Here is a 20,426-nt window from a genome sequence, read left to right on the forward strand (position 1 = left end):
TTGCTACATCATGTTTTAGGGCAAGAGCACTGGCACTGGGGCCAGGTTACCAGGCTTTTGTGCACTTTCAGAGTCATAAACAAGCAGTTAGTAGTCTAAATGGAGGCAAAAGGTGGTGTGAAACTTGCAAGAAAACTGTTTTCCTACATATATTCCCCCCAGCTAACACGTCTAGGAGTCTCAACCCCACTCGGGGTGAGATTTCTTGACTTGTCCATTGAGAACACCTCTTGCAGTCACACAGGATCGATTACGCATCACGCATTACGAGGGGGCAGAGTGAGGTCTCCGTCGTTTTTCCCTACATCTCTGACCCCGTTTCTGCCCTGTAACCAGCCTGTAACTGCAGTCGCGATCCGATCCGATCCGCTAGTTGGCAGTGGGGGGTCATGAGGGGGTCGGGCAGCCGCTCCCGAAGAGATCCATTCAAAGCGTGTAACAAAAGGCGGGCAGGAGGAGGATCCAAAGTGATCCAGTAGGTCTTAAGTTACCACTCAAAGGAATAAATGGGAGGTCCAGCCACAGTCGTAGCCCTCGTTAATGTAGACAACAAAAGGGAACTGGGCTGTTCCTAAAGGTAAAGGAAAGAAAAGAAGGTCACTAAGGTGTAAGGGGTAGTACTCAGAAGTGAGCTAACCCTGGGTTTCCAATATGTTGGATATAATGGCCTCACACACCCTTCTTGCGAGTGTCATGCTTCATCATAGGCAATGCTCCTCGTTGGGCAGGCGGTGCAATGCCCAACGGGCACACCTCGAAGAGGGGCTCTTTATAGGAGATCTTTTATCCAAATGCCTATGGGTGAAGTGTGGGTGAGGGGCCAGGACAGAGTAGATGGTGTGGCTGAAGATAAAATGATTCAGAAAAGGGGGGTGGTGATGGACAGAGTATCTGAATTAAGCAGAACACTCCTACCCAGTCAACAGATCAGGGCTTGATCCATCACTGTTTTTTAGCTCACTGCACCATCTTAGCGTAGAACATGGCTACATGCAAATTAGTCTGTCCCTGGCCCAGTGCATCATGGGAACAGGGCAGACCAAACTACCAAGCCAATTCTTTTACTTGAAAGGAAACAAGCTTCCGGGTCCGGTTTCTGGCATTACAGCCGTCTTCGGCCCGGCTTGCTTGAATCCTGATGGTGCTGTGAGCAATGGACTCATGTTTGAGCATACCCTTCCACGCTTATGGTGGACAAAACGATTCAGAAAAGGGAGGTGGTGATGGACAGAGTATCTGAATTAAGCAGAACATTCCTACCCAGTCAACAGATCAGGGCTTGATCCATCATCGTTTTTTAGCTTACTGCACCATCCCAGCTCAGAACCTGGCTACATGCAAATTAGTCTGTCCCTGGCCCAGTGCATCATGGGAACAGGGCAGACCAAACTACCAAGCCAATTCTTTTACTGGAAAGGAAACAAGCTTCCGGGGACCGGTTTCTGGCATTACAGCCATCTTCGGCCCGGCTTGCTTGAATCCTGATGGTGCAGTGAGCAAGGGACTCATGTCTGAGCATACCCTTCCACGCTTATGGTGGACAAAATGATTCAGAAAAGGGGGGTGGTGATGGACAGAGTATCTGAATTAAGCAGAACACTCCTACCCAGTCAACAGATCGGGGCTTGATCCATCACCGTTTTTTAGCTCACTGCACCATCCCAGCTCAGAACCTGGCTACATGCAAATTAGTCTGTCCCTGGCCTAGTGCATCATGGGAACAGGGCAGCCCAAACTACCAAGCCAATTCTTTTACTGGAAAGGAAACAAGCTTCCGGGGACCGGTTTCTGGCATTACAGCCGTCTTCGGCCCGGCTTGCTTGAATCCTGATGGTGCAGTGAGCAAGGGTCTCATGTCTGAGCATACCCTTCCACGCTTATGGTGGACAAAACGATTCAGAAAAGGGGGTGGTGATGGACAGAGTATCTGAATTAAGCAGAACACTCCTATCCAGTCAACAGATCAGGGCTTGATCCATCACCGTTTTTTAGCTCACTGCCCCATCCCAGCTCAGAGCCTGGCTACATGCAAATTAGTCTGTCCCTGGCCCAGTTCATCATAGGAACCGGGCAGACCAAACTACCAAGCCAATTCTTTTACTGGAAATGAAACAAGCTTCTGAGGACCGGTTTCTGGCATTACAGCCGTCTTCGGCCCGGCTTGCTTGAATCCTGATGGTGCAGTGAGCAAGGGACTCATGTCTGAGCATACCCTTCCATGCTTATGATGGACAAAACGATTCAGAAAAGGGGGGTGGTGATGGACAGAGTATCTGAATTAAGCAGAACACTCCTACCCAGTCAACAGATCAGGGCTTGATCCATCACCGTTTTTTAGCTCACTGCACCATCCCAGCTCAGAACCTGGCTACATGCAAATTAGTCTGTCCCTGGCCCAGTGCATCATGGGAACAGGGCAGACCAAACTACCAAGCCAATTCTTTTACTGGAAAGGAAACAAGCTTCCGGGGATCGGTTTCTGGCATTACAGCCGTCTTCGGCCCGGCTTGCTTGAATCCTGATGGTGCAATGAGCAAGAGACTCATGTCTGAGCATACCCTTACATGCTTATGGTGGACAAAACGATTCAGAAAAGGGTGGTGGTGATGGACAGAGTATCTGAATTAAGCAGAACACTCCTACCCAGTCAACAGATCAGGGATTGATCCATCACCGTTTTTTAGCTCACTACACCATCCCAGCTCAGAGCCTGGCTACATGCAAATTAGTGTGTCCCTGGCCCAGTGCATCATGGGAGCAGGGCAGACCAAACTACCAATCCAATTCTTTTACTGGAAAGGAAACAAGCTTCCGGGGACCGGTTTCTGGCATTACAGCCGTCTTCGGCCCGGCTTGCTTGAATCCAGATGGTGCAGTGAGCAAGGGACTAAAGTCTGAGCATACCCTTCCACGCTTATGGTGGACAAAACGATACAGAAAAGGGGGGTGGTGATGGACAGAGTATCTGAATTAAGCAGAACACTCCTACCCAGTCAACAGATCAGGGCTTGATCCATCACCGTTTTTTAGCTCACTGCACCATCCCAGCTCAGAAATTGGCTACATGCAAATTAGTCTGTCCCTGGCCCAGTGCATCTTGGGAACAGGGCAGACCAAACTACCAAGCCAATTCTTTTACTGGAAAGGAAACAAGCTTCCGGGGACCGGTTTCTGGCATTACAGCCTTCTTCAGCCCGGCTTGCTTGAAAACTGATGGTGCAGTGAGCAAGGGACTCATGCCTGAGCATACCCTTCCACGCTTATGGTGGACAAAACGATTCAGAAAAGGGGGGTGGTGCTGGACAGAGTATCTGAATTAAGCAGAACACTCCTACCCAGTCAACAGATCAGGGCTTGATCCATCACCGTTTTTTAGCTCACTGCACCATCCCAGCTCAGAAATTGGCTACATACAAATTAGTCTGTCCCTGGCCCAGTGCATCTTGGGAACAGGGCAGACCAAACTACCAAGCCAATTCTTTTACTGGAAAGGAAACAAGCTTCCGGGGACCGGTTTCTGGCATTTCAGCCTTCTTCGGCCCGGCTTGCTTGAATCCTGATGGAGCAGTGAGAAAGGGACTCATGTCTGAGTATACCCTACCACACCTATAGTGGCCAAAAACGATTTAGAAAAGGGGGTGGTGATGAACAGAGTGTCTGAGTTAAACAGACCACTCTTACCCAGTCCAAAGATCAGGGCTTGATCCATCACCGTTATTTATCTCACTGCCCCATCCCAGCTCAGAACCTGGCTATATGCAAATCAGTCTGTCCCTGGCCCAGTGCATCATGGGAACAGGGCAGACTAAACTACCAAGCCAATTCTTCACCAGAAAGGAGACAAGCTACCGGGGACCGGTTTCTGGCATTTCAGCCTTCTTCGGCCCAGCTTGCTTGAATCCTGATGGAGCAGTGAGAAAGGGACTCATGTCTGAGTATACCCTGCCACACCTATAGTGGCCAAAAACGATTTAGAAAAGGGGGTGGTGATGAACAGAGTGTCTGAGTTAAACAGACCGCTCTTACCCAGTCCAAAGATCAGGGCTTGATCCATCACCGTTATTTATCTCACTGCCCCATCCCAGCTCAGAACCTGGCTATATGCAAATCAGTCTGTCCCTGGCCCAGTGCATCATGGGAACAGGGCAGACTAAACTACCAAGCCAATTCTTCACCAGAAAGGAGACAAGCTACCGGGGACCGGTTTCTGGCATTTCAGCCTTCTTCGGCCCGGCTTGCTTGAATCCTGATGGAGCAGTGAGAAAGGGACTCATGTCTGAGTATACCCTGCCACACCTATAGTGGCCAAAAACGATTTAGAAAAGGGGGTGGTGATGAACAGAGTGTCTGAGTTAAACAGACCACCCTTACCCAGTCCAAAGATCAGGGCTTGATCCATCACCATTATTTATCTCACTGCCCCATCCCAGCTCAGAACCTGGCTATATGCAAATCAGTCTGTCCCTGGCCCAGTGCATCATGGGAACAGGGCAGACTAAACTACCAAGCCAATTCTTCACCAGAAAGGAGACAAGCTACCGGGGACCGGTTTCTGGCATTTCAGCCTTCTTCGGCCCGGCTTGCTTGAATCCTGATGGAGCAGTGAGAAAGGGACTCATGTCTGAGTATACCCTGCCACACCTATAGTGGCCAAAAACGATTTAGAAAAGGGGGTGGTGATGAACAGAGTGTCTGAGTTAAACAGACCACTCTTACCCAGTCCAAAGATCAGGGCTTGATCCATCACCGTTATTTATCTCACTGCCCCATCCCAGCTCAGAACCTGGCTATATGCAAATCAGTCTGTCCCTGGCCCAGTGCATCATGGGAACAGGGCAGACTAAACTACCAAGCCAATTCTTCACCAGAAAGGAGACAAGCAAGACAATATCACCGATGACACCAATGAAACACACAGAGAGTAGGCAACAGGAACAGGGATAACAAAATAGTAAAGAATGAAAGAATGGAACAAGGGGATCTTATGCCCTCCACAAGAGTAGTAATTTGTTCTTTATTGAGGGTAGTTGTAGCACGGTTGATTGTATGTTTGATAAACGGGTCTTTATATAATTTTTTACTGTTCAGGCTATTTTGTCGTCGTGACTACATGCTTGTTTTCAAACGCGAATAATTGAGCAACAGCAGCACCTGTTCTTTTTTTTTTTTTATTTTTCCAACTGTGTTACCTGGCATGAGATCACCAGTAGCAAACTATAGATCTAGAATTCACTGAGCTTTGCCCAACTTTACTGGAACTCTTTCCCGGCCAGTCAGTAATTTGAATACTTTTAACAAAGGACACACTATATCACACAATGACTTAGCCTGGCCATTGTATAATGGTTATAATGGTTATTCAGTAGTTTTAACGTATGTAGGAAAACGCGCCTTGAAAGATTCTTGAACCAAGACTTGGACTATGGTATTTTGTCTAAGGATTTAGCAAAGACATTGCACCTGCTGTATAGCTGATGCACTTTAATATACATCTGCCCTGCGACTATTGCAGAGGCTGCAAAGGCTGATAGTTTTTCCTTATCTTAGGAAATCACCCGAACAGAAAGTTTGAGAGGCTCCTGGTAGGATAATGGGAAAAAGCTAGGCAATAGAGTCAGCTACTGGCAGGAAGAAGATAGCAAAGACCAGCAAAATAGTTACATCTGCAGCAGATACTTGTACATTGGCAGCGATTGACAATTTAATCGAAGAGGTGGAATCCATGCTAGCAAAAGGGCACCAAGGGCACCAAAAAGATTTCCACAAACCTCAGTAAACGAAGTAAAGAGAGTACCACAAAACAAAGCACAGCACTACTAACACCTCCAGTAATCGTACATCAGACCCAAGTGACTCTTACACCTATGCAAGTTAATCCCTCCCCAACAGCCTCTCCCAGGCAAGATATCATAGGGAATGATAGCAGTCTGGTTAACATTTCACACCGCACACCACCACAGCTGAAACCTGGCGTTCCTTGCACAAATAGGTTTATCCCCTTTATGGCCCTATCTGACAAAGTAGTGGAAGACCAACACCAATATTGTCCCAAATTATTAGAGTTGGCAACTGTTGCTCCAATGTAAAAATAGTGTACTCACGTACCCATCAGATTATTAAGGACATGAGGGTTGAAGTAGTGTCCCTGAGAGCGCTGATAGAGGGACTCACTACATTAGTCAAATCATTATTGCAACCTAGTCCTCCTCCTACACTTCCAGCTACACGAGAGCCATGCGCTACAGCAAGGCGACCATAGCCGATATCACAAGGCATGAGGAACACTATCTTACACACAAAGCAAACACCTCTCAGGGGCCAATTTATAACCACTGGCACCCACAACCACCGCCAGTAGCCGCTGCTTACCCTAATCAAATATTCTCTGATCTTGATGGGAATCATGCAAACTGCCCTTTTGCACGAGCAGGTTTGCATGGTACACTTAACTACCAGAAGGTTTGGGTGAACAACCGAAATATAGAATCCAAAATATAGACAGGACAGAATATTGACTCCAAAATATAGACTGGACAGAATATCGAATTACCAAATATAGTTAGTCAAAATATCGAATTTGGGGTAGGAAATATCGATTTCCATAATATCAAATTTAAAATATAAAAGATTTCCATAATATCGATTTTTTTTGTGTTATGTATGGTAGTATATGTATTAAAATTATGTATTAATTTTGTAATGTATGTTTAATTTTCTTAAAGTAATGATTGTTATGTAATTTAAATTTTGCCTAATTTAATTCCATAGCGGGTTGTGGGTTTATAAAGGATTAGGGTGGGAAGTAATTTAATTATAGTAAATTAAATATTAATATTTATTTATATGTATTGATAATCAATTGATTGATAATTAAATATTAATTGGTAATTCATTTTTATTTATTGATTAATTGATAATTATGTGTTATTTATTTATTAATGAAATTTAGTTAAGCGCGAACAATTGCCCGTGGGCGTCTCGGCGCTGCTACTTCTGCAAAAATTCTCCACGACTGGTTCTTTAGGGGATCACTGATTAAACAACCAGGTTTTCAGCTTTTTACGGAATGAAAAAAGGGAGGGGCTGGTCCTGATGAACTGAGGTAATGTATTCCACAATTTTGGTGCCGCGACCAAAAAGCGGCGATCTCCCCAGGAGACTGTCTTGGTGCGTGGCACCACTAGTTTGTTGAGGGTAGAGGATTGAAGTAGTCTCGAGGGGCGGTAAGGTGTCAACTGGTCTTTAAGGAACTGGGGTCCTTGTTTATGCAATGATTTATATACGATGCATAACGTCTTGAACTTGATGCGGTTTCTAATTGGGAGCCAGTGATAGTTTCTGATTGTATCGGCGATGGGTTTATGTTTGGGGGTTCTAGAAAGTAGTTGGCTGCCGCATTTTGTATAGTCTGCATTTTATTGATTACACGGGTCTGGGCATTGGCAAATAGGCCATTGAAGTAATCCAGTGAGGATAGCACTAGGGAACTTATCAGGGTTTTGCCGGGACTATCGGGTAGGAAGGGGAGAATTTTCCTTACTAATCGTTGCTTATGAAAAGCTGTGGCCGATGTCTGATTGGCATGGGCAACAAAATTAAGGCCATTGTCAAAGACAATTCCCAGGTTCCTTACTTTAGAAACTGGTTTAGGAGTGGGTTGTGGGTTTAAAGGGTAATAGGGTGGGAACTAATTTAATTGTAATAAAGTTAATATTTCTTTTTATTGATATGTATTGATAATTAATTGCTTGATTAATACATTTTTATTATTTGGTAATTATTTTGTATTAATTGATAATTAATTTTTATTAATTGGTAATACATTTTTATTAATTGATTAATTGATAATTATGTTAATTGTATTATTCATTATTTGGAGTGGGTTGTGAGTTTATAGAGGAATAGGGTGGGAAGTAATTTAATTGTAATTAAGTACAAATTTCTTTTTATTTCTATGTATTGAGAATTAATTGATAATTATTAATTGGTAATTCGTTTTTATTAATTGGTAATTCGTTTTTTTAATTGGTAATTAATTTGTATAAATTGGTAATTATTTTTAATTAATAATATATTGGTATTGATAATTAATGTAATTTTATTTTAATATTAAATCATTACTTTCCCTACTGTTACACTCTTTGGAGTGGGATAGTAGTTTCTACCTCTACGCTATCTAACACTTTCCCTACTGTTGCACTCTCTGCAGTGGGAATAGTAATCTTTACCCTCCCGCTATCCAAAGCTTTCCCTACTGTTGCACTCACTGGAGTGGGAATAATAATTTTTACCCCTACGCTATCCAATGCTTTCCCTACTGTTGCACTCACTTTAGTGGGAAGAGTCATTTTTACCCTCTCGCTATCCAACAAATGATCTACTTTTGTTTACATTGCATTTATTATTTTTACATTTTAAGCTTTTTTACATTATTTTTAAGTATGTTTTATTTAATTGTTTTTAATTTTTAATTACTTTTATATTATTTTTAATACATTAAAAAAAATTGATATTCTAGTAAACTATATTTTAACATTTTATATTTTGGATTCGATATTTTAGTACTTACCTGTTTGTAAATAGGGATTCTACATTCTGTACTTCAATATTTTGGAATCGATATTTTGGGAATTCTATGTTATGTCCCTCGATATTAAAACACTGAACCGAGGACTTGCAATCTGTCTCAAAATCAGTTATTGTTATACTACAGTATGAATTACCGAGTACATACACCTCGCCCCCATTTGTGGTTAGCAAACAAAATCATCATGCTGAATGTCCCAAAATTAGGTGTAAGGCAAGGGCCAGAGCGGGAAGACTCCTTGATCAACAAAGCAATCTGTTGGATCTGCCATGTCAGGGGCTGTGGCTTGATAATCCGAGAGGATATTATCAGGGCATGCAGATGTACATCACCAGGACAATCAGTAGATTACATTGAGCTGACACTAACAGGACCAGTATTGGTCGATAATCTACTCACTCTGGAATTTCGCACTTGTTCCCCTGACTCTTCCTCAATTCAATTCAATTCAAACGTTCTATCCCCCACAGGTCAACTCAGCCACTATTAGTGCAAGATATAAGACAGAGTAGCTCTAAACTAGAACACAATGACTGACTTCTGGATGGAATCCATCAATACACCAGACCTCAGCCTCCTCCGCAGTTCAGGGTGTTACTAGACTGAGTGGAAAACTCCTCTGAATAGTCCCAAACTGTTATAAGCACAGGTAGTGTTGTCAGTGATTTGAATGATTTAAATGAGCTGGAGGGGACTCCACGACATAAGGGTACATACCCTACCATATGCTCTAATATTCCAACACATAAAACAAATGCGATAGGTCAAACAAGTATGGCCATATTATCCTGGAACGTAGCTGGACTAAATAAAAGTTTGAAGAATTGGATTGGCATAGCTACATAGACAAATTTGTTATGTCTTTTCCAGGAGGCATGGTTACGGTATAAAACATTATAAGAACGCAATTCCCACTCAGAGAGGGAGACCATTGGGGGGGGTCTCGTGACCTGGATTAAAATAACACTGGGGATGAGATCTGGGAACTTTACTATAGATTCACCAGACCTGCTTGCATTTGCCAATTTTGCATCATCGTGACTCGTCCTTTGGGCCTCTGCACCTAAGAGAGAGCGGCTGCCACTGAGTGCCCGCAGCTTTGCCAACTTTGCATCATCGTTATCCCACCTCTGGGCCGCCGCAGCTAAGAGAGAGCTGCTGCCGCTTTGAGCCCACCATGGAGCTGCAAGACAAGAGTCAACACCACCACCAGCTCGGCCTGTCGCAGCCACATGCTGCTGCAGCTGAGAGCCCGCCTGTCCCGAGTGCCCGAATCATTGTGGGTAAATGCTGCGGTCCCCTGCAGCCAAGACTTGTTGTCACTGGGAGTCCTCCTGTCACCGTCTCTGCTTCTTCGAGAAGCTGAGTGCTGCGTCCCTTTTCAACGGCAGGTATCTGGTGCGCACCGGGTCACTTAGGCCCCATCCTTGAACTCAGTCAGCGTCACATTCTGGTGAATACGTTATCGCCTTTTTGAGTCCCTATTGGTTTACGTGCATTGTAGCTTGTTAAAACGCTTTGAAAGTCTTGAGTTAAACCTTAGATAAAGACACTATTCTTCTGTACCTTCGTGAGTTGTGTCTTTTTGTAGTGTTGTTACTGCTTTGTTGTGCATGGTCATAAATTCTTCACACACTGCCTCTGAGATAGGCCTAACTGCTCGTGCTACGTTACCACAGGGTTGAGCAGGGGTTGTCAAAGAGGGTAGCCAACTTGCCCTAACTTAGGAAGAAGGGTCCCTATTTGGACATTGGCACCAGCCATTACCAACTAGAGACCCCCATTTCTAACATTGGCAGCCAGCGGTGAGGATCAGGACTTGCATTTATGATCCACGTACAATAACTGGTAGACACCACAAGTGAGTGTACACCAAAGTGCAGCCACAAGTTTTTTTTATTGTTTGGTTGGTTGTTCTAGGATTGAATTGTTGATCGCAGACATGAGTATTGTTAACTCCAATGCTTTGGTGGAAGGAAATATTAGATACCTATACTGCCAGACAGCTGAAGTCATTTTGTAAGCAATTCGCTGTCCCTGTGATAGGTCTCTCTAGGAAGGAGGAGTACCAGAAGGCGCTGAAGGCCTGGTGGGAAGTAAATAGAGTCCACAGGGGATGAGGAAGAGAATGCTGGAGGGCAGCAGGATGATGCAGTAGAGCAGGGGAGATAGAACACCCTTCAATCAAGGTACTAGTGTATCCCAACGGAGCATGACCCAAGGGGTGCTGGAGGACAGGGAGAGAGATAGGAGGCATAGTTTGGAGATGGCTTAATTGGAAGGTCAGTAGGACCTTGAGAGTAAGAAGTTAGACATTGAGAAGAATTGATTGCCAATTGAACTTGAGAAAATGAAAATGGAGCATGAGAGAATATTGAGGGAGATAGAGATCAGGGTGAGGAGTGTCCCGATCTTACCTTTAGTAACTCCTGAGACTAGAGTTTATATTCCTAATGTTGCCATTGAGGATTTTCACATGAGTGAGGATATTGGGCAATGGTTTGCCACTTATGAGATAGCACTTGTGTCCCACCGGGTCCCTGAGAAGGATTGGGGAGCGGGTTTGTGGGGTCGCTTTGTGAGTGATGGTAGGGATACCTTGTTGGACCTGCCTGAGGAGAGCAGGATGGTGTATGCCCATTTGAACGAAGCTTCGATGACCCTGTATGGTATGACCCCAGAAATGTACTGGCAGAAGTTTAGAACCTGTATGAAGTTAGAGGGTACCCCAGGGGTTGAAAGTGTCTTATTTCAGCAGAGCAATGGATTGCTGGGTAAAAGGTAGCAAAGTTGAAACATTTGAGCAATTGTATGACTTGTTTGCATGGGAGCATATTTCTAGTAATTGTTTCCCAGAGCTATGCCAGCAACTGATTGATAGCAAGCTGACTAATCCTGGGAAGCTTGCTGGGTGAGCACCAGGGTCTGCAAAGGTTTTGTGAGAGACTTCACCAGAGGTGGGCAGGCTCCCCAGCAGACCAGTGGGGGGACAAGGGTAAGCCGAGGGAGTTTCAGAGAGGGCCCCAGAGTAATTTCCAAGGGAACCAAGCAGTGGTGTCCCAGCCTACCCCGGAGAAGAAGCCAGTGTCCCTGACAGTTAGGCCTGTTCAAAGGGGCCACTCACTAGGTTCAAGTGTGGTCAAGTGGGCCACAGGTATTATGATCCCCAGTGTACCCAGAGGGACCCCAATGCATCCCTTTGTGCACCACCCGTGCACCATTCTGCCAGATTGCCAGTGTAGCACGGGGGAGATGGAGGTCCACGGTGGGTGGGATCCCATAGAATTAACCATTGTCTCACTAGGAGACTTTAAGAAGGTCCCTAACCCCACACTGCCTAATAACACTAAAGAGTACCGCCAGTGGGTGACCATCAATGTCCATAAGGTGGCGGCTCTCAGGGACACCGGAGCTAGAGTGACTGCTGTCAGCTCCAGGTTGGTGTCCAAAGAGCAGGTTGTCCCCCATGCATTCTGCTCTGTAGTGTCAGCAGACAACTCAGAGAGCCAGTGTGAGGTGGCTCAGGTTCCCTTCAAGTGGGGGGGGTCTCATGAACTCTTCAAGTGTTTGTGAGGCATGCCAAGCCTGTCGACTGTCTATTGGGTACTGATCTAGAGAACTCCCCATGGACTACGGTGGAGAGAAATTCTCATTTGGAAATGTTGGGCCTGCCTGAGTGGGCGTGTACGACCACTTGGTCAATTGCAGCTCAAAAGGGTTTTCAGGAGGGCCTGGAGCCTGAAATTATTGCCCAGGACGCAGCCTCAAAGAGAAGGGGTAGGAAACATGGGTAGCTAGCCCCCACGGTTCCCACAGTCCTTGAGGGAGCTGACCCTGAGGGGGATGCCCTGGAACCTACAGGGGAACAAGTAGCTGAGCTGGGGGATGTCCCAGAGCTTACCATTGGCAGCAGAAAGGGGGGCCCTCCAGGGAGAAATTTTTCAAGCTACAAAGAACCTGCCCTTCTCTTGAGGGGGTCCGGCGACAGGCCGCCGCCCAGGCTGCAGGTGATTAGACAGGGTCACATTGGATCTCTTGGGAGAATGACCTCCTTTACAGCGAGCCTAAGATTGCTGAGCCTGGGTCAGCGCATGTGCTGGTGGTACCCCAGCGCTTCAGTACCTTCCTAATAGAGTTGGCTCATGATGTGCCATTAGCCTAACATCTGGGGCGGACCAAGACCTTGGAGAGGCTGGTCACCCACTTCTATTGGCCCCAGATGCGCAGGAGCTGAAATGCTCACTGCTGGATGTGTGAGACTTGCCAGGCAAGTGGGAAGAGTGGGAGAAGATTAAATCCCCACTAAAGCCCTTTCCCATTGTGCGTACCCCATTCGAGAGAGTGGGCATTGATATTGTGGGACCTCTGGATCCCAAGACAGCCATGGGCCACAGGTCTTGTTGGATCATGCCACCAGGTACCCTGAGGCCATCCAGCTCAGGAAAGTGACTGCCCCGGTGGTGGGACAGGCACTGATGGGGATTTCCTACCGCATGGGATTCCCTGGAGAGGTGGTATCCAATAGGGGAACTAATTTCATCTACAAATACATGAGGTCTCTGTGGGAGGAGTGTGGGGTAACGTATAAGTTCACCACTCCTTACCTCACCCAGGGTAATGGGCTGGCTCAAACTGACCCTTAAGGTCATGATTATGGACCTATGTGATAAGTTGGATGTCCTCTTGCCATGCTGTTGTCTGCTTACCGTGAGGTACCAAAGAAGTCCTTAGGGTTCCGTTCCTTTGAGCTGCTATATGGTCACATGGTTAGAGGGCCTCTGAGTCTGGTCAAGGAAGGCTGGGAGCAATCTCCCAGGAAAACTCCCCAGGATGTGTTTAGTTACATGCTGGTCTTCTGAAACCAAACTCGGCGGTTCAGGAAACTTGCTGAGGCAAACCTGGAAGCCAGCCAGGAAGAGATGAAACACTGGCATGATCAGAATGCCACTCTGATCAAGTTTCAGCCTGGACGAAAGGTTTGGGTCATGGCCCCAGTGGAGCCCTGTGCGCTCCAGGATAGGAGGACCGGCCCCTTTGAGGTGGTGGAGCGCAGGAGTCCTGTTACCTACATGGTGTACTTGCAGTCCCTAAGGAACCCCTTGCAGGTCCTGCATGTTAACTGCCTGAAGCCCCACTTTCAGAGGTCTGAAGTGGGCATTCTTGTGGCCACAGATGCTGGTATGGAGGAGGAGAGTGAGCCCTTTCCTGACCTCCTGTGTGCAGGGGAGTGAGATGGGGCAGTAGAGGGTGTGGTCCTCTCCACCGCACTTACTCCCGAGAAACTGGGTTATTGCCGCCAACTGTTGGGACAGTTCACTGATTTGTTCTCCCTGTTGCCTAGTGTCACTGATTGATGTGTCCATGACATTGACACTGGGGACATGAAGTTCCAACATCGTTTATTCTGGAATGTGTCAGAATACCTTTGTGTGAGAACTTTTTCCTATTTCAAAATTGTTTCTTCCAACAACAGAAAGGGGTGGCCATGGGCGCAAATTTTGCCCCAGACATTGCGAATATTTATACCGCATGCTTCGAGGATGAACACATATGGCACACTTCCAATCCATTTTCTTATAACATCCGTAAGTGGCTGCGTTATATAGATGACGTGTTTATGGTATGGCATGGCACTGCTGATCAATTGAACAACTTTCACCAGTGGTTAAACTCTAGAAACACCAATTTACAGTTTACAATGGAACATAACACCCAAGAGATGCGTTTCTTGACATTACTATCAAAATAAATACCAACCATCAGTTGTACACCACTTTGTTTACTAAGAAAACAGCCATAAACACCCTTTTGCGCTACACAAGTCATCACCCTCAGGCATTAAAAGATGGATTACCGTTTGGGCAATTTCTTCGCTTACGAAGAAATTGTACCTTTAAAGATGACTATTTCAGTGAGGCAAAAAAACGCAAGGATAAACTACAAGTTTGTGGCTATCCTTTCAGATTACTGAGAAAATCAATGAAAAGGGCCTGGTATAATAACTGTGAGGCGCTTTAACTGTCAACAAAAAAAAAAAAAAACGAACATTGTCTGTGTGTCAACATTTGCACACACTCTAATGCTATCAAGAGAATTGTTTGTAGACAATGGAATTTACTTCAATCTATCCCTGAATTCAAACAAAAACCTTTATTTGCATTCAAAAGAGGCACCAATTTACAGGATAGGCTGATACATGCCTATGAAGATACTTCACCAGCAAACACTATTGACAATATGAGGCAAATAATCCCACTAGTTGGCCACCACAAATGTAATAACTGTGCGGCATGTACCACTACTAAAACTGTGAAAACCTGTAAAATCAACGATTTTAACTTTACAGCGAAAACCTTCTCCAACCGTAATACCACAAATGTGGTTTATTGCAATCAATGCCCTTGCCTATTACACTATCTACGTAAAACTATCCAGCCCATAAAAAACGGATCCTGCAACATCAGTCGCGGATCAGATGTAAGAAAGATAACGCACCTCTGGTTGAGCATTATCTGCAATTGGGCCATAAGGAAACAGACATGCTGTGGTGGGTCCTAGAGGTTATCAGACTCAACAAAAGACAGAACAACATTGACAGGGTTCTCTCATTGAAAGAAGGCAAACTCATCTGTTTAAAGGATACCATTAAACGTGGTTTAAATTCAGTTACTGAATGGCATGCTTTAGCATGCCTACCTTAATCAGTTTTTCTGTCCAGATATTTCTTTATCGAAAGGTCCTAGAATTTGTTCTTTCACTGAATGCCTATTCCCTTCTTAGTTTATTGTTAGTAAGGTTACACTTTTAACCACATTGACTGTGAATAGATTACATCTGTATTACACGATGTTAGATTGGATGTATATGCCATATGGTTCGTCTGACCTGGGATTGGATTTGCTTTCAAGCTTGAAGCCTTTTTTCAAGTTCCACATATTTGTGTATTGCGGATGTTTTATTATCAGAAGAATGTCTTTATTGCATCCTTGATAGGCACATGTCTGTTATGCCTTTGTCTATACTATCACGTATTCAGTGATCTTATATATGGCTCCATCTTGTTCTTATAGTGACGTTCGTGTTTGACATCTTGTTAAATTTTGGCCATAAATTTTGGCAACTTACGGTGTTTACTTTATACCGTTCATTACATTCTATACCCTTATTCAAAACATCTCCTGTTGGGTTGAATTGTTATTATTGCCCTGACCTTTTCCAATATGGCGGCCACGGTGCAGTTCTATTCTGCGCTCCAATCTGAGTTTTAAATTAGGTTAACACTAGCACCTGTTGCTTGTTAAATTGTGGACATGATTTTCGGCAACTTGTGGTTTATATTTACACCTTTATTCAAAAATATTTTTTGGGTTGAATATATAGCATTACCCGTACCTTTTCCAATATGGTGGCTAATGTGCAGTCCTATTTCATGCTCTAAACGGAGCTTTAAATACAGGTAATACCAGCATTGGGTGCTTTTGCCTCCTGTTTGCTGTTTGGATTTCTATTGCCGATCACATAGAGAGACTGAAGGTAAGCCTCCAGTTGTAGGCTCGTAGGTACTCTGTAAGGATTCTGTCTGCAGGTCCTCATTAATTTTTGTCTCTCTATTGTAGAATAATACTTAAAATTTGAAGGCCCAGATGATTTCGCTCTACCCTTTTGGATCGAGGTAAACAGTTCCGTCTGTTCGGATTTAAACTTTATAAATCCACGCTTGGTATTGTATGTGATATGATATAATTTACTTCCCCAGATTTTCAATTACTCATTCTTATTCCGTGGGCAACAGTAACAATGCAACGTATTCTTTGGCCTACGTGTAATCCACACAGACTTATAGGTAAATAGTTTTGTCTATTTGCTATTAAACGATACAAATCCACGCTGGATATGGTATGTGATACGATATAATTTACCTCCCCAGATTTTTAATTGCTCATTGTTAATCTGTGGGTCGCATCAACAACGCAAAATATTCTATGGTCTACGCTTCTTTCACACAGACCTTTAGGTACGTCTCTGACTCGACCTATATGATATGTACGTTTGTTTTACTGCTTCGTCTAAATCTTGGCTGGTAATATGTTGTTTAAAATCCGGGCTTTATTTTGTAGATTGCCTGTGCTCAGCCTTGACAGCTTCCACCACTGAAACTGAATTAACTTTGGTGTGGTTTATCGTTGATATGAGGTATCTATTGCTTCATTAAGTAATTTTGATTATACACATATTTCTCGATTTTCTTGAGTAATTGTGACACTTATATTTAGGAGTAGCTGTATTCACTCTCCCTGAAATGGAATTGTGATCGCATTAGAAAATTAACGTTTTCCAGCACCTTAATCGAGGTAAATTGTTCCCCTCTTGATCACACAAGATCTCTTCTGGTTTTAAAACACCCACAAACTTGAAACTTTCTGCTCTAAATCAATTAGGTTGTACAACTAGAGTTTTGAGTATAATGATCATAATGGATAGTTTTAAGCAGATCGGTTCAAACAGTAAGTTTCATTATGTTCTGTGTCTATGTTTATATGAAATGGGAATTGTATTCAAGTATGTAAATAATGAATAACGGCAATGTATGTATGAATTCTTGACCGCATCTATTTGATAAATTGTATTCTCTTGATGAAATTGATGTTTGTGAATTCTCACGATATTACCACAGTTATTAGATGATGTTTTTTAGACAATTGCATTTACTAAACCTTTATTACTGTGATTATGGAATATCTATATATGTTGCTACAAGCAGACATCTCTATGAAGTATGAATACTGTTATATATGATATATGATATCTTTATGGCTAAATAATATGCCATCTTTTTATGTAACAAATTGTTCTCTGGTGAAGTTTGTTTTTTGTCACTAGTGTTGTTTTGTTTTGTCACAAAGGTGTTATAGATAAAATTTAAAATAGTAGATATGGATGTGTAACTGTAAATATTTTTGTTTCAGATTACACTTGGTTTTATACAGTATACAACTGACACCAGTCCTGAAGATGGTCTCAGAAAGTATTATCTAGGAGACCGAAACGTCAACCTCCGCCTCATCCTTGCTTTATGTTACTTATGTAGATTTTGGATAGGCGTCTTTTAGGTTCTGTTGAGTCATTCATTAACAAATTCTTTTTGTGTACCTGCAGACCTAATCAATTTTGAATCATTTATATCTGTATATGAAATCAATCTTTTTACCATTATATTTTCTTATATACCTTTGTGTTTGTTGTCTATCTACTTTTTATGTGTTTTGATAAATTGTGTCTATATATAATCAATAATTCATTTTGATGAATTAATTTTCCATAACGATCATTAAATTATCCTTCCTAGTTAGTTTGAATCACTAATTATCTTCTAAACAAACTCCCTTGAAGGCACTTAGACCTCGCTACTTAATCACCCAAGCCCTTAAGGGTATTTTGGGTTGCTCACTGTTCTATATTCAGTCCTCCCATTAAGCACAAGGCTTACAGAGTGACTGACCGGGTAAGGGCCTACATTAAGGATGACGTTACCAAAATGTTTTCCCTTGTGGTGATTGAGTCCTCTAGCAGCCCGTGGTACAGCCCAATGGTCCTGGTCCCAAAAGCAGCAGCGCCTGGTACCATCTCAGAACTTTGGTTCTGCCTGGACTATCGGGCAACAATTCAGTCACGAAGACTAACGTGCACCCCATCCCCATAGCTGATGAGCTCGTAGATTGGTTGGGGGCTGCTGTCTGGGTATTGCCTTGACTGAGGGAGCAAAGGAGAGATCAGCATTCTCCACACCCAATGGGCACTACCAGTTCCAGGTGATGCCTTTAGAATGAAGAATGCCCCTGCCACCTTTCAGAGATTGGTCAACAGGGTGTTGGTTGGGCTGGAAGACTTCAGTGCCACCTACCTGGATGACATTGCTTAGCTCCTCTTATGAGGATCATCTGCTCCACCTCTGGGCGGTATTGGTGGCACTGCGGAAAGCAGGCCTCACAATCAAAGCCAGTAAGTGCCAGATTGGGAAGGGTTCTGTAGTATATTTGGGGCACTAGGTGGGGAGTGACCAAGTGGCATCCCTTCAGCCCAAAATTGAACCTATCCTGGCGTGGGAACCCCCCAAAGACTCAGACACAGGTGAGGGCCTTCTTAGGACTCACAGGGTACTACAGGAGGTTTGTCAAGGGATCTGGCAACACTGTTGCACCCTTGACTGAGCTGACTTCCAATAAGCAGCTGAAGAAAGTTAATTGGACTGACACCTGTCAGAAAGCTTTTGCCGCCCTGAAAACTGCCATGTGCCAACTTTTCAAAGGAATTTGTTGTCCAGACAGACACCTCAGAACATGGTATAGGGGCTGTTCTGTCACAGATCAATGAAAAGAGACTAGACCAACCAGTAGCCTTCTTAAGCAGGAGATTACTTCTCCGGGAACAGAGGTGGCGTGAAATTGAGTGTGAGGCATTTGCTGTGGTCTGGGCACTGAAGAAGTTGAACCATACCTGTTTGGGACTCACTTTCGGGTTCAGACAGACCACAGGCCCCTTAGATGGTTGATGCGGATGAGCGGTGAGAATCCCAAGTTGTTGAGGTTGTCCATTTCCCTACAGGATATGGATTTCACTGTGGAACACGGCCCTGGTACTGAACACTCCAATGCTGATGGTCTGTCTGTCTAGATTCTTCTGCCTTAGTGATGACAACTCCCAAGGAGATGGATAGTTCTCCCCACTTTTCAGCTGGAGGGGATGCGTTTTAGACCTGGCACCATTGGCGTGGGTCTCCCACCCTCTCTTCTCTTCCTATCTTTTACATTGGCTGGATTTAGTTGCTCAGAGCACGATGCCACTGATAATCAGTGTCACAGCGCGAATGCTCCCTATGGGAAAATGATTGTAGGAATTATGATAACCTTAATGCCTAGATCTGTGTAGCATGTTCTATTAGTGCGTTATCCTCCATTTCACTGTTCTGTGTAGCATGTTCTAGTAGCAAGTTATCCTCCATTTCACTGTTCTGTGTAGCATGTTCTAATAGCAAGTTACCCTCAATGTCACTGTTTATTTAATTTATTAATTTATAAAGTTTTATATAGAGCGAAAAAGATCCCGAAGGATATCAGAGCGCTTTAAAAAAGTATGGAAGAAAGGTAATAAATGCAATATCGACATCACGTAGGAATAACAAACAAGAATCATCACATGATTACAAGACAAAGGGGTCAGAGGCGAGTAATACCAACAACATGTACATAGCCGGCTACGAGGGGGCACGCGATAAGACAAAGAAGAACAACATCAACTGAGGGTCTAATGGTTGTAAGATCAATGATTTAGAGCAGATGATCCTAACCCAATTAAGGTAAGAACTTGTTCATTATGAATCTTTTGGCTTCCAGTTTAAACATCAATCGTAGAGGAGATTCTGCGAACTTCCAGTGGAAGAGAGTTCCATATCTTCGGGGCAGCGCCGGAGATGGCTCAGTGGCAGGTGTTCTTTTTTGATAAAGATGCATGGTTTCAAGAGGAAAGAGTTACTATTGAGAATCTACCCATTCTCATAGGCCAGAATAGGCAGGTTGAGGATTACCTTCTATAATCCTGAAAACGCTGGATTTTCTTGCCTAAGCTTTCCTTTAGGCTTTGTTAGTATGTGTATTGGCAGTCTGGTTTTGGAGCAGCAGGGCCAGCTGTGTTAGACCTGTCTGGAGAGAGAGATTGGTATTCAGAGCATGGGGAGGGGTGACTCTTTGATCTGAGCAAGGCCGGGCCCGGCAAGGTGAATGATGGCTCCACCTCCAACGGGGCGTCTAATAGCAGAACCCCTCATTCTGAAGGGGCAGGATGT

This window comes from Lissotriton vulgaris, chromosome 3_1 (assembly GCF_964263255.1).
Source record: "Lissotriton vulgaris chromosome 3_1, aLisVul1.2, whole genome shotgun sequence".
NCBI classification, from domain to species: Eukaryota; Metazoa; Chordata; class Amphibia; order Caudata; family Salamandridae; genus Lissotriton; species Lissotriton vulgaris.